The sequence below is a fragment of the Corylus avellana genome, chromosome ca6, assembly GCF_901000735.1.
Source record: "Corylus avellana chromosome ca6, CavTom2PMs-1.0".
In the NCBI taxonomy this organism is placed as follows: domain Eukaryota; kingdom Viridiplantae; phylum Streptophyta; class Magnoliopsida; order Fagales; family Betulaceae; genus Corylus; species Corylus avellana.
The window spans coordinates 14,566,749-14,580,450 of NC_081546.1; positions in this window are offsets into that span (position 1 = coordinate 14,566,749).

Genomic DNA, 13,702 nt, shown 5'->3' on the forward strand with positions numbered 1-13,702 from the left:
AGAAAACAGTAGCTTCAACTTCACTCCCATCACATCCTTGTTTTGATGCAGCTTTTGATGAGAAAATAGTAACTCCCGTTACATGTTCTGTCTTGACGCAGCTTCTAACGAGAAAACAATAATTCCCAGTTACATGTCTCGTCCTGACGACACTCCTGACAGGAAACAATTAACTCCCCGTTACATATCTCGTTTTGACGAGCCTTCTGATGGGAAGACATAGACTTTTTCAACCAAGCTTCGAGAACCTAAACACTACTAACCAAAGTTTTAAACAATCAAATAAGGATAACAACAAGAACATTACAAGACAAGTCATTGAATTAGACCAACCTAAAACCTAACAGTTTTGTTGTCATTGATGATCCTAATGCATAGGTTTGCCCTTTTTTGTAAAGGGCCTCTCGAAACCTTATCCCATATTTTTCTTGGATTGTGACTTGGCCAAATTTTAATGGAGAAGCTCCCCTTGGCCTAATTTATTTTAGGGGTTTTCCTCTTGGCCTATTTCTAATTGGATTTTAGCTATTATTTCTCTTATGGCTGCATTTGGTATTTCTAAATCTAAGGTAAGGAAATTTTAGCTATTTACAACTCTTGTGTTGGATTTTATTTGGAGAGCCAGGAATCTTTTGATCTATGATGGTCTAGTGCCCTGTTCGAGTCAAGCTTTTTTCCAGGTCTCCAAAATCTTGAACCATCATGCTGTTTCTTAGAGAGATAGTGCTCTTCCTTCATTGTGGGTTCCCCCAACAGTGGGTTGTGTCCAGGCCAAATGTGGCAGTTAAAGACTCATATGCAGTGACTACAACGGTGATCAATAATGATCATAGGAACATTCTTGTAGCTGCTACTCATAAGCTCTTCTCTACTAACGTTAGCAAGGGGAAGCCTCTACTGCTCTTTTGGCAGTTCGTTTGACTATCTCTTCTGGTTGTAGCTACCTTTTGTTGGAGGGTGATGCGTTGCTCGTGGTGTTAGCCATCTACAATCCCCCTTTATTTTCCTATTGAAATTTTGCTAATTGTATTTATGATATTAGTTTAATTTTATCTTCCTTTCAAAGTTGGAATGCATTGAAAGTGTCTTGATGTGCTGATTTTCGTGCACCGCTTGAGCGAAATGGGTCGCCTCTCATGAGTTTTTGGAAGCATTCTCACAGGATCCCATATTCTCTCTTCCATTCGAATTAGAAATGAGAAAGATCCTCCCTTGTGGTCCTTTTTCTCATTCAATTAGAATATATACCACTCAATTTTTATTTATTTATTGGTAATTTATACACGTACCTGGTGAGACATGAACCAATGGCCTCTCCCTCCACCTTGCACTACAAAGGGAAGAAGTACCATTTGCGCATTTTTAATTACTAACATATGCACTAGCTTCATTTTGATGAATTCTATGATTTTATCTAACATATGCACTAGCTTCATTTTGATGAATTCTATGATTTTATCTTTAAAATTACATCTCTTTTTTTCCCCCCTCTCTTCAACAATACGTTGATTAGTGCAGGAGTGGTGGAATTAACAAAATCCTTCTTGGTATAGGTGGTGGACATTATGTGCCCTGGCATATGGATAATGCCCTCTAAGTTGTCTAATATTATTATGGTACTTTACTGCTACTTAGAATATTAGTGTTAAATCATCACTTGTCCTAAAAGCTTAAATTAATAGATAGAGGTGAATTTAATAATTTAGTTTATTTTCTAAAAATTAGAAAATTAGATTTTTGGAGTAGTATATGTTCACTGAAGACAGTGTTTTCTTTTGTAAGTACACTTTGCTGAGGTTATATATATATATATATATATATATATATAATTTAGCAACTATTTAGTTATTAATATTTTCAAGAAAGATGCTAAGGGAAAAGGGATAAGGGAGAGTAGGGGAAGTGAGGAGTCCTCCTCCCCTCATGTAATTTGGAGGGGGCAAAGGAAAGAGAAAAAGGAAAGTGGAAAGATTGAGGGTTACCATTATACTCTTGGCAATCCCTCCCTCTCCTTTTTTACAAACTAGATTGTACATCTCTCTCTTAGCCTTCCACCTAAGGCTAAAAATGAATAAGCCCTTTTAACAACCTGCTAAAATAAACTCTATTTTAATTCAGCTCGTTTAATAAATGAGTTGATCGTGAATACAAAATTAGACTCGATTATTAAACGAGTTATACTTGTATAAACTGGACTTGACTCGTATAAGTTCATATAAACTCGTATAATTTTATTTTTATTATTTTTATAATCTTATTTTAATTACATCTTAAGTAAAGAATAATTCTCTTCGTAATATAATAGATATAACTTAAAGAGAAATGTTTGGTTTCTATATTTTGTCTATCTCCGTATAAGAGATTGGCAAATCTACCATTGACTATGTAGGACCACATGCAGGTCCTACAGATTCAATGATAGATTTGCAAAAAAAATTTGACAAGAGATGGGCAAGAGATGGATGTGCAACACTTTTCTAACCCGTTCGCCTGTCTTTATTTCTATTGTGCTCATGTTTGAAGTAAAATTAAATGAATAGAGCTTGACCATTTAATACTCGGCTCAACTATGCTCAATTACAGCCCTACTTCCACCCTTCTCCTCTCCCTCCAAACACAATGTTAGTACTTCTCATCAAGGGATTGTCTAGCTAACTTTCCGTAATTATAGCTCAAGGTAGAAAGGAGATGAGAATTATATGCAAATTATTGTGGATTGTCCAAAAACCCTTCAACGTAAAGGGTGTGAGGACTTAATTAGGTTATATCTTTAGCTTTGGATCGAAACTACTTGTCTTACTTTGGAACAACAATTTTTTTTCTTTTCTTTTCTTTTGGATCTTTGGGAATAAAAAGCAGGAAAACATACATCCAACACTTGAAATAGTATCTGAGTGAGATTTTCATGTATGTTTTAAACAACATTAAAGCATTCAGCACTAGTAGTTTCTTCATGTGAACAATCCAAACGTGTAGGAGAAAAAAATTGAGGAGAGTGGAAGAGAGTGAGAGAGGATGCAATGTGATAAGCACCGAATGTTGCAACATTCCAGCCCCTTAACTCGCATATGTTAATTCCTTAGTGTTTTTAATTGTTTAATTTTGTTTTATTTTCATGTTTCAAGGTTTTAAAATATAGATGCAAGAATTCCAGTGGAAAATGGGCTTAAAAGGACATTTTGGGAGCATCTTGAAGGCCTAGGATCAAGCACATAGCAAAGGGCTCGAGCGCACCTACGCTCGAGCGCCTCTCCAGCTAAGAGCACTCCTTGGGATCGAGCGCATTTGGGCGTCCAGCATGCAACAAAAGACCTTTTCCACCTTAAATTGGGTTTGCAGTCTCTTATTTGAACTAAGAGACTGTCTACGATTTGTAGAAGGCTTCTAGGGTTCTTAGGGTCTTCTAATTCCTATAAATAGACCTTTAGGCATTGAGAAAAAGACACACTGCTACCAAAGCAAAATTCCAGTAAATAGTAGATCATGGCAGGAGGCCATTGTAGTAGAGTCATGAGCGGCTAAACTCTTCGTAGGGGGATTGATGTAACCTTATATCTTAATTTAGATTTTTAGTTTATGCATGTTGATTGTATAATCTAGAGGATTGCTACAATTTAATATTGTTCTTCATGTTTAAATGCAATTGTTCTTAAATTCCAAAATCAATATTGGTGAATTTCTTATCTTGTCTTAGAAAGTTGTTTGCCTTTATTGAACTCAAATCATTCTTGTTTTCTGTGATTATGGGGATGATGATTATATAGCAGTTTTAATTGACATATGGTCAATAGGGTTAGATAGACCATACCTAGGAAAGACGGATCGTACTATACCCTAGTTTAGGTAGACAATTTGTACCAACCGAAGATGGGTTATGCTATTCCATTAATTGTATGTATCCTATTAAATGATTAGATAGTTCATACGTAGGAAAGACAGGTCATACCGCATCCTAGTGGTTAGGTGGAAGATCTGTGCCTACCGAAGATGGATTATCCTTATTCGTTAATATGGTATTTTTTTTTGGTTATTTATAGCATGCATATAATGAATCTCCATGATTAAATACGATTAAAAATTGTTGTGCGGATAGCGGTGAGGTCAATACCCTACACACTCTCTCTTTATTTTAAATCAATTCAATTTGTGCTATTTTATACACTTTAGTCACAAACAAATCAACAACTATTTTCTTAAGTTACTTTTGATATCGATAAACTTGATAACAACATCCCTGCAGTCTTTGAGGTTTTTTGGTCGCCAAATATTTCATATTTGGGCCCTTTAATTTATGTTTGTTAAGCCTTTAGCTTTATTATTTTTTGATGTTTTGGTTAGTTTTGTTGTTTTAGTGTTTTGCAGGTCATTGAGAGAAAACTGCGGTCTTAAGGCGAAAGTTGCAAGAAAGTTTAAGCAAAGCATTTTGGGTTCTGGAAGTGTGCTCGAGCGCATTGGCCATACGATCGAGCGCACCCGCGCCCACCATCAAGCTAGCAACGCCCAAACGCTGTGCCGCAGGAGACCTGATGCACGAGTGTTGTGCCAAATACCCACCTAAATTAATAGGCAAATACTTGGTACGTTTTACTTGCAAGTGCACAAGATCAAACGATAGTATAGCAGGCAAATACGAGATCATTCTCACGAGGATTGGTAAATTATCTTAGAAGTTTCTATTTAATTAAATAAATAAAATTCAATTGTCACGATTGAATTAAAATAAAGAAATAAAATAAAAGATAAACTAAAACTAAAAGGGATTAGGGTTTTGATATCCAACACTAATCAGACTAATTAAGATAACAATATGCCAATACATCAATCATACTGATATATTTAATGTTTGCTAACCTAAGGGTATGGGTGTCTACTCCTTAAGCTATTGATCTCCATAAGCAATGAATTAGGCATGAGTGTCTACTCTAATTCTTTTCTTTTTTAAAGGATTTAGCATGGGTGTCTACTCCTGGTTCCTCCATAAGCAATGAATTAGGCATGAGTGTCTACTCTAATTCTTTTCATTTTTAAAGGATTTAGCATGGGTGTCTACTCCTGGTTCCCCATGTTGATTAACCCAAAAACCTGGTGTGGATTTCTTTTGTTACTCTTATTAAACCGAGGACTCGGTCATCCAAATTGATTTAATTAACTAATCCATACCACATGCATATGTTGATCAGGCAAACACATATGAGGAATTCAAGAAAACAGGAATTAATCCAATTAAATACACCAAAATATAATTTTTGCAAAGGCGCCAATATTGAAATCCTAAAAAGACATGATTAGGGCTTCAATTTAGCCCAAATTAAAATATGAACTACATAACAAAATAAAAGGTGGAAGAGAAGAAAACCCCAAACTCCTCTTGATCTAGCCTTCAGTTCCTTTCCAGAGCTTGTGCCTCTTTCTCCACACTCTTTTCCTAAAAGCTAAAAGGTCTATTTATAGGCCTCTAGAAGTCCTTGAAAGTTGAAACACTAGTAAACCTAGAAAATTCATAGGGTTTAGTCCTATTACAAGTGGGACTTGGAATACCCTAATATGGAAGGAAAGGGCATTCTGGCCACAGCTCATTTCTCTAGCGCACGGGTGCGATCGATCGCAGCCCGTGTGCGCTCGATTGCATGTCTGCGATCGAGTCTCCTTGTGTGCACATGCCTTGCGCTCGTCTGGTCATTCCACTTGTAGTGCGCTCGATCACAGGTCTCCTGCGATCGATGGTGCTACCAGAGCCTTTAGGTTTTCCCAAATTTGCTCTTTAAGCCCAATACTTCCAGATTTACTTCATTTTCTTCCGAAGGCCTACAAAAACACCGAAAATACAAAAAAGAAATAAAATTGCATAAATTAACAACACTAGGAATTAACACATATAAGTTAAGGGCTAAAATATGAATATTTTGGCACTTAACAATGAGTGCGATCGAGTGCACCTCGTGTGCGATCAAGTGCACTCGTTCGACCTAACAGCGCTGAAACCCTAACTAAACATTATAAATATCAATTTTTCTTATTGTAAATGAACAGAGACGCGCCAGGGGCGCCGTGCTTTGTCAATTTTTGTGTTTTCTGTGTTCTTGGAGCTTTGAACTCCAATTCTTTTGTAAGTTCTTTGATTTCAATGAAGTATTTTAGTTTCTTTATGATTTCTTTTGTCATGAGAGGCTAAATCTTCAACTAAGGTTGAAGATGAAGCCTCACCACTGATTTGTTTGCATATTTTTATTTTTAGTTCATACAATTCTGTCATTTAATGTAATGTATGTTTGTTTCAATTCAATTGTGTGACAAGATTGTGATTGATTGTTGTTTATAAATCGTGAAAACGTTGGATATTCATTGTGTTTCATCCAACGGATACATTGCATCTTTTGGTTTACTTTGGATATCCATTGTCTTTTGTGTGAAGCATGGATGCATCGGATCTTTTGAACTAAACCATATATGTTTTGTAATTTGTAATAGAGATGGATTCATTGAATGATTCAATAGGATTTTATAAAAACAATAGAACATGCATAGGGTCTAATTGCTTGTTGGATGTATGAACTAAACATGAGAATGTGTGCTTTGATTTGGTGAGGTGAATTCTGAAACTTTAGTCGTTTATCATTTGATTATTATCATTTTGTTTAATTTATGTTTGTTTATTTCTTTATTCAAAAATCCGAAAATTCAAAACTAGGTTAAAATAGGATTAGTTTGGATAAGAATTGATTTTTGCAACACAATTCCCTGTGGATCGACCTCCCACTTGCACACGTTGTACTGCACATGACTCGTGCACTTGCGAGTAATTATAATTTGCACATCAAGTTTTTATAACTCGGACTGGAGCAACCATTCTAATTTCTCGCGGCAAGCCCATGCTACGAGAAATTATGCTCCCCAAGTTGACGAACTGCACAATCCTGAATATCCGCAATTTGACAACCAATTTTCTACCCCTTCATCGTGCAATTATCCTCCTCAACAATCTTCGTTGGAAGACGCTCTCAATGTGTTTAGGGGAACAGCCAACCAGGGCATACTAGAACTGCGACAATCCATGCAAGAGCTCAAAGATGCCGACACTCAAGCTACCGCAACGATGGAAAAATGGATTGACCAGCGTAAAAATGAACATCCATCTGAACATCAACTTGACCCAATGACTGTTGTCCTAAATACTACCCAAATTAATAGATAATATTTAGTACGTTTTACTCGCAAGTGCACGAGATCAAATGATAGTATAGTGCAGCAAGTATGAGATCGATCCCACGAGGATTGTTGATTTTATTTAGAATTGGTTAAAAATATTAGTTTGTCACTAAATTAATATTGTGAAAAAAGAAATAAAAAGATATAAAGATAAATGAAAAGCTAAAGGTAGGGCTTTGATATCCACCACTAATCATACTTAGATAATATAACAATATGCCAATGATCCAATCATTAAGGCTGGCAATTTTGACACGACCTGCGAACCCGACATGAACATGACACGAAAAAATAGGTATTGGGTTTAGCCTTATCGGGTTCGGGTCTTAATTGGGTCTGCCCGTTTAAGACCCGGATAATTTCGTGTTTGGCGAGTCTACTCGACGGGTCTGGCAGGTCGACCTGCCAGACACGATTACTGTTCAGGTCTGGTGGGTACCCGTTAGACCCGGTTACTGTTCGGGTTTGGCGGGTACTATCCGGGTCTAACAGGTACCCACCAAACCCGGTTAAAAAAAAATTAAAAAAAAAAAGGAAAGAAAAAAGAAGTCAAAAAATGAGCATATTTGTAGTGTTTTATAATTCATATCTTTGATTACATGGGATGGATCATGGATCCTTCAAGACTTCAAGACTTCAAGTGGACAACACCGGGCATAATGGCCCATGGGAACCTAATTTGTAATGAATCTAATGATGATGTAGTTTTGAGTTTTGTTTCTTTTTTCCTTATTATTTTGTTTTTGTTAGCTTTTTTTTATTATTATCTTTTTCTTTATTGCTATGATGGAAATGTTGACACATTTTACCCCTCATTTATATTTTGATCATTTTGAAATAGAAATTTTAGTTTTGTCCCTTCTTAGACTTTATGCTTTATGAGGTATCGATAAGGGCCAAGTGGCTTACTAGTAACTAAGCCAACCCCTTGAGTAGGTCCGACTTAATAGATTTTGAGGCCTAAGACAAACAAATTTAGGTAGGGCCTTTTTTATATTTAAATATTTAATTAAATGATTTTAATTTAAAAACATTCTTCTTGCTTTTTGCCCTTAATTTTTTTTTTTTTTTTTCAAATGATTTGCAAAATTCATCTCTGTTATGAGATATTTAATTTCAACAGATTACTGATATCATATTTTGTGTTAAAATATACATAATTCTTTTTTAGTAGAATGTAATTTGAGCAAAATTAAATTTCTTTATACTAAAAATTATTTTAATAAATGAACTTTGTCAATATGCTTACTTGTTTTAAGTTTAGGTGAAATATGAGTTTAGTAATTTCTTCTGGAGTACAATTACGGTCACTTTCCATTTTTTTTTTTTTTTTGTTTCTTATCCTTTATTAAAGCCTTTAATATCTTGGAACTCAATTTTTTGCATTGATTGTATTGATGTATTATTATTACAATTTTTTTTTTTTAAGGTGAAATTATGAGTTTAGTAATTTCTTCTAGAGTACAATTACGGTCACTTTCCATTTTTTTTGTTATGTTTCTTATCCTTTATGAAAGCCTTTAATATCTTGGAACTCAATTTTTTGCATTGATTGTATTGATGTATTATTATTACAATTTTTTTTTTTTTTTTAAAAAAAAAAAATTTAGAGTTTAGGGTTTTAACGAGTCGGGTCGGGTCGGGTCTACCCGATTAGACCCGGTTATTTTAAACGGGTAAAACGGGTCGTGTCGGATTACCCAGCTATTTTCGTGTCATAATCGTGTTAGACCCGATTACCAGTTTAGCTAAACGGGTCGTGTTTGTGTATAGGCTAATCGTATAATGGGTACCCGCGGGTCGTAATCGGGTCGTGCCAGGTACTCATTTTGCCACCCCTACCAATCATATTATGAATACTTAATGTTTGCCAACCTAAGGGTATGAGTGTCTACTCCATAAACTATTGATTTCCCTAAGCAGGCATTGGCGTCTACTCTAATTCTTTTCTTTCTTAAAGGATTTAGCATATAAACATAATTAGGGCTTCAATCTAGCCCTCCTTAAGAGTTAGCTACACATAATTAAAATAAAACTAAAAAGAAAGGTAAAGAAAGAACCGAAAACCGCTCCTTGAAGTAGCCTCCAATTCCTCTCCCCAAAGTTGTCTCCTTCAAATTGTCTATTGAATTGTGAGGCTTAGAGGTCTATTTATAGGGCATAGGAGAGTCTTAGAAGCCCTAAAAATCGTAGGGTTTGAGCCCTAGTTCGTACAAAGTTACAAAACCCTAAAAGTTGCATTTTTCATATTAAGGCTGGCGGTTGACTTGGCCATTACGCACGGGGGCGCTTGATCGCAGCCCGTGTGCGATCGATCGTAGGCCTGCGATCGATCCTCTTTGTGCTGACGCTCGATCGCAGGTGCCTTGCGCATTGTGGTCTTCGCCTGTAGTGCACTCGATCGCACTACCAAAGCCTTCCATATTCCCAAAATAGCTCTTTTAAGTCCGAAACTTTTGAGATTGATTCTTTTTCTTCCAATGACCTACAAAATCAAGAAAAACACATAAAAGCACTAAAATGGTATAAATTAACCAAAACTAAAGGACTAACACATGTAAATTAAGGGCAAAAAATATGAATATTTTAGCACTTAACAATGACTCAATATTGGGACAATGAGAGCATAGAGGATGACAACAAGAAAGAAGAGCTTCAAAGTCAGGAGATGGCAAGAGGGCAATACATGATTGATGAGGACGACATCAACAATCCTTATCATGAGCATGTCCAAGCCACCACCACAATTGGGAGAGAGGAAGTTGTTGAGGAGACTCTTGATGAGCCAAGTCTGGAGGACCCATTAGGAGAGTGCTTTGCTCAATTTGGATGTAATCTAGACCTTGACAAGTTACTTGAGCAAGCTGATGCCTTATTGGACTCCACTCCTAAGATGCGTATTGAGAATGGGGAAACCATTGAAATATCATTCCCTAAACCATCTTCATCAGTAGCTAAGCCTCTCATTGTTGATAGCTATGAGGAAGAAGAAAAAGAGGAGCAAGTTGAGCACATTGAGCCTCTGTCAACTCCAAGTTTGTCCAATGACAAGGACGTGAGTACTGAAGCTCATTCCTTCGTCACAATCCCTCTTGAGACACTCTATGAACCCCAAGGTTCACTTATTCAATGTCTCAAAGAGCCATTTTATGCCAAGACTCTCAAGGATCTATGCAAACAAGAGAGCAAATATAGGAACCATCGGCCCAAGAAGATCCTTCTAAGCAACAAGGTTGGCTACTTAAGATGGCGGAACATCCTTCTAGAGGGATATCAAATTTTAAAGAAGAAAGGGTGGAAGGGATTGGTTGGACACCCAAATGATTGGGGAAAGTGTGGTGTTTTTTTCCTTTTTATTTTCTGCACTTCATTGTTGAGTTCTTTTGTTATTTTATTTAGTGTCATTTTCTTTTTATTTCTAACAGCAACTAACCTTGTGATGCGTGTTCCTATGAAAAAATATTGTTGTTAGTTTTGTTGATGGGTGCTTTGGTGTTCGAGTTTGGGGGACACCATGACCTTTGTACACTCCGATTTCTTCATCCCACGGTATTGTATCTCTTGCCATATTGGGGACAATGTGTCATTTAAGTTTGGGGGTGTGGAACAACACTCTGTTTGTTGTTTGTGTCAGTTTGTTTGTTTTATTTTGTCTGTTTGCTTTAGTAAAAATTAAAAAAATTAAAAAAAAATAAAATAAAAACTTTTGTGCTATGTTGTTGATTTTGCATGAGTGACATTGTGACTGTGGTTTACATGTCATTGGTTTGTTTAACATTTTGAACATAGCATGTCATTAGAAATCTGAGTCTTTTGACTCATTTGTTGGATTAGAGAGACTTCACATGTTTTACTTGATTATCACAAGCACATTAGCGTAGAATCTATGAGGTATGAGATTTGAATTGAATAGTGTGTATTTTGAGATTTGTAGGATGAATTTTTTATGAAACCTTGGCTTGAAAATAAATAAATATATATATGTTCATTTTGAGTTCCCCATTGAGTAACTGGACCTCATGCCTCACTAAACATTGAGTATTCACGTAAAAAGATGAGAAATTCAACTTGGTCGGTTGTATGGCTAGTTTGGCTTTATAGCCTTTTTGACTTGAGCAATTAAGCCCGTAGGGATGTTTTTACATCTAGTACCCTAAAACCATTTGGTTTAGGACCCACTGGCCCAACACTCGCTATATAGGTCAATTAGAAAGCTTAAAGGAGCCGAGCATTGCACAACCTAAGCACAAAAAAATGCATATCTTGACTCAAGCCTTGGTTGTTTTCATTTGATAGAATTCCTATGAATTTTGAGGTACACAAAAAATTTGAGTAGATTCAAGCCTCATGATTCTATGTTAATCTCACGTTACACTTATTGGAGCATATGTTGTCTCAAAATTCCATCTATGAGTTGAATGATGTTAAGTGCCAAAATATTCATATTTTAGCCCTTAAACTTATGTGTTAAATCCTTAGTGTTGTTAGTTTATGCCATTTTATTCATTTTTTGTATTTTCTGTGTCTTTGTTGGCCTTTGGAAGAAAAGGAAGAAAACTTGGAAGTATTGAGCTTAAAGAGCAAATTTGGGAAAAGCTAAAGGCTCTAGTAATGTGATTGATCACAGAAGACCTACGATCGAGCGCACTGCGATCAGTCACACACAGTCTACTATCGAGCGCACTCGTGCGCTGGAGAATAATGAGCTATGGCCAGAATGCCATTTCCTTCCATATTAGGGTTTTCCAAGTCCCACTTGTAATAGGACTAAACCTTATGAATTTTCTAGGTTTAGTAGTGTAACAAGGACTTCTAAAGCCCTATAAATAGACCTCTAAACGTTGAGAATAATCATCCTCGAATAGACACAACTTTGGGGAGTGGAATTGGAGGCTACTTCTAGGAGCTGTTTTCGGTTCTTTCTTTCCCTTTTCTTTTTAGTTTCATTTTAGGGAAAATTACAGTTTACCCCCCCAAAGTTGACAGCGTTTTTCAATTCGAACACCAAAGTTTCAATTTTTGCAATCCAGGCCCCCAAAGTTTCAAATTTTTGCAATTTAACCAATTGTATCCAAAACTTTCCATATTGCCTCTAATTTTTATTTTTTTATTTTTTTTTATAAAAAATTTTTAAAAAATTCAGGCCACCCCTTTACCCATTTGGCCATTTTTACACCCCAATTTTTATTTTTTTTTTTCATAAAAAAAAAAAAATCAGGGGTAGTATGGGAATTTTGGGATAATATTGGTCGAATTGAAAAAAATTGAAACTTTGTGGGGGTGGATTGTAAAAATTGAAACTTTGATGTTCGAATTGAAAAGCGCTGTCAACTTTTGGGGGGGGGGGGTAAACTGTAATTTTCCATTTATTTTAATTATGTGTAACTAACTCTTAAGGAGGGCTAGATTGAAGCCCTAATTATGTTTATTTAATATTTCAATATTGGCGCATTTGTGATAATCATATTATGATGTTTAACTTGATTAATGTCTGTTTTCTTGAATTCATCATATGTGTATGATTGGCCATTATATGCATGCGGTATAGATTAGTTAATTAAAACAATTTAGGTGACTGAGTCCTGGGTTTAATAAGAGTAACAAAAGAAATCCACACCGGATTCTTGGGTTAATCAACATGGAAAACTGAGAGTATACACCCATGCCCTAGGTTCCGTGTGTTTGTTGATTTCCATAGATTTATGCTTTCTTAAAGAACAACTTAGTATACACCCATGCTAAATCATTTGAGAAAGAAAAGAGTTAAAGTATACACCCATGCCTTTAGGTTGGGAAACATTAGGTATTCATAATATGATTAGATCATTGGCATATTGTTATATTATTTGAGCATAGTAAGTAGTGGATATCAAAGCCATACCTTTACTTTATCTTTATATCTTTTTATTTCTTTCTCATAATATCAATTTAGTGACAACTTGATATTTTTAGTAAATTCTAAATAAAATCAACAATCCTCGTGGGATCGATCTTGTACTTGCTGCACTATAATATCATTTGATCTTATACACTTGCGAGTAAAATGTACTAAATATTATCTATTAATTTAGGTAGTATTTGGCATAACAAGTTTTTGGCGCCATTGCCGGGGATTGTGTGATTTTTTTTTTTTTTTTTTAATTTTTCTGTTTTTCTAGTTTTTTCCATAGTTCCTGTTCTGCCTCTGGAGGTGCGCTCGAGCGCCCAACCAAGGCGATCAAGCGCACCTCACAATGCGATCAATTGCACATTCGTACAACAGGCACAGTTAATGTACTAATTATAGATTTGGATTTTTATTTTTTTATTATTTTTTTTTTGTTTCTTTTCTTTTCATGCAGGGTCAGTCGAGTATGCATTTTCATAAGTTTTTATTTTTAATTTTGTTTTTATTTCCCTTTTAATTTTAACTTATTTTTGTTATTTTATTTTTGTTTTCACATATGTGGGGAAACATTTTGACACCCTATGGACTACCCTTATCACCATGTTATAA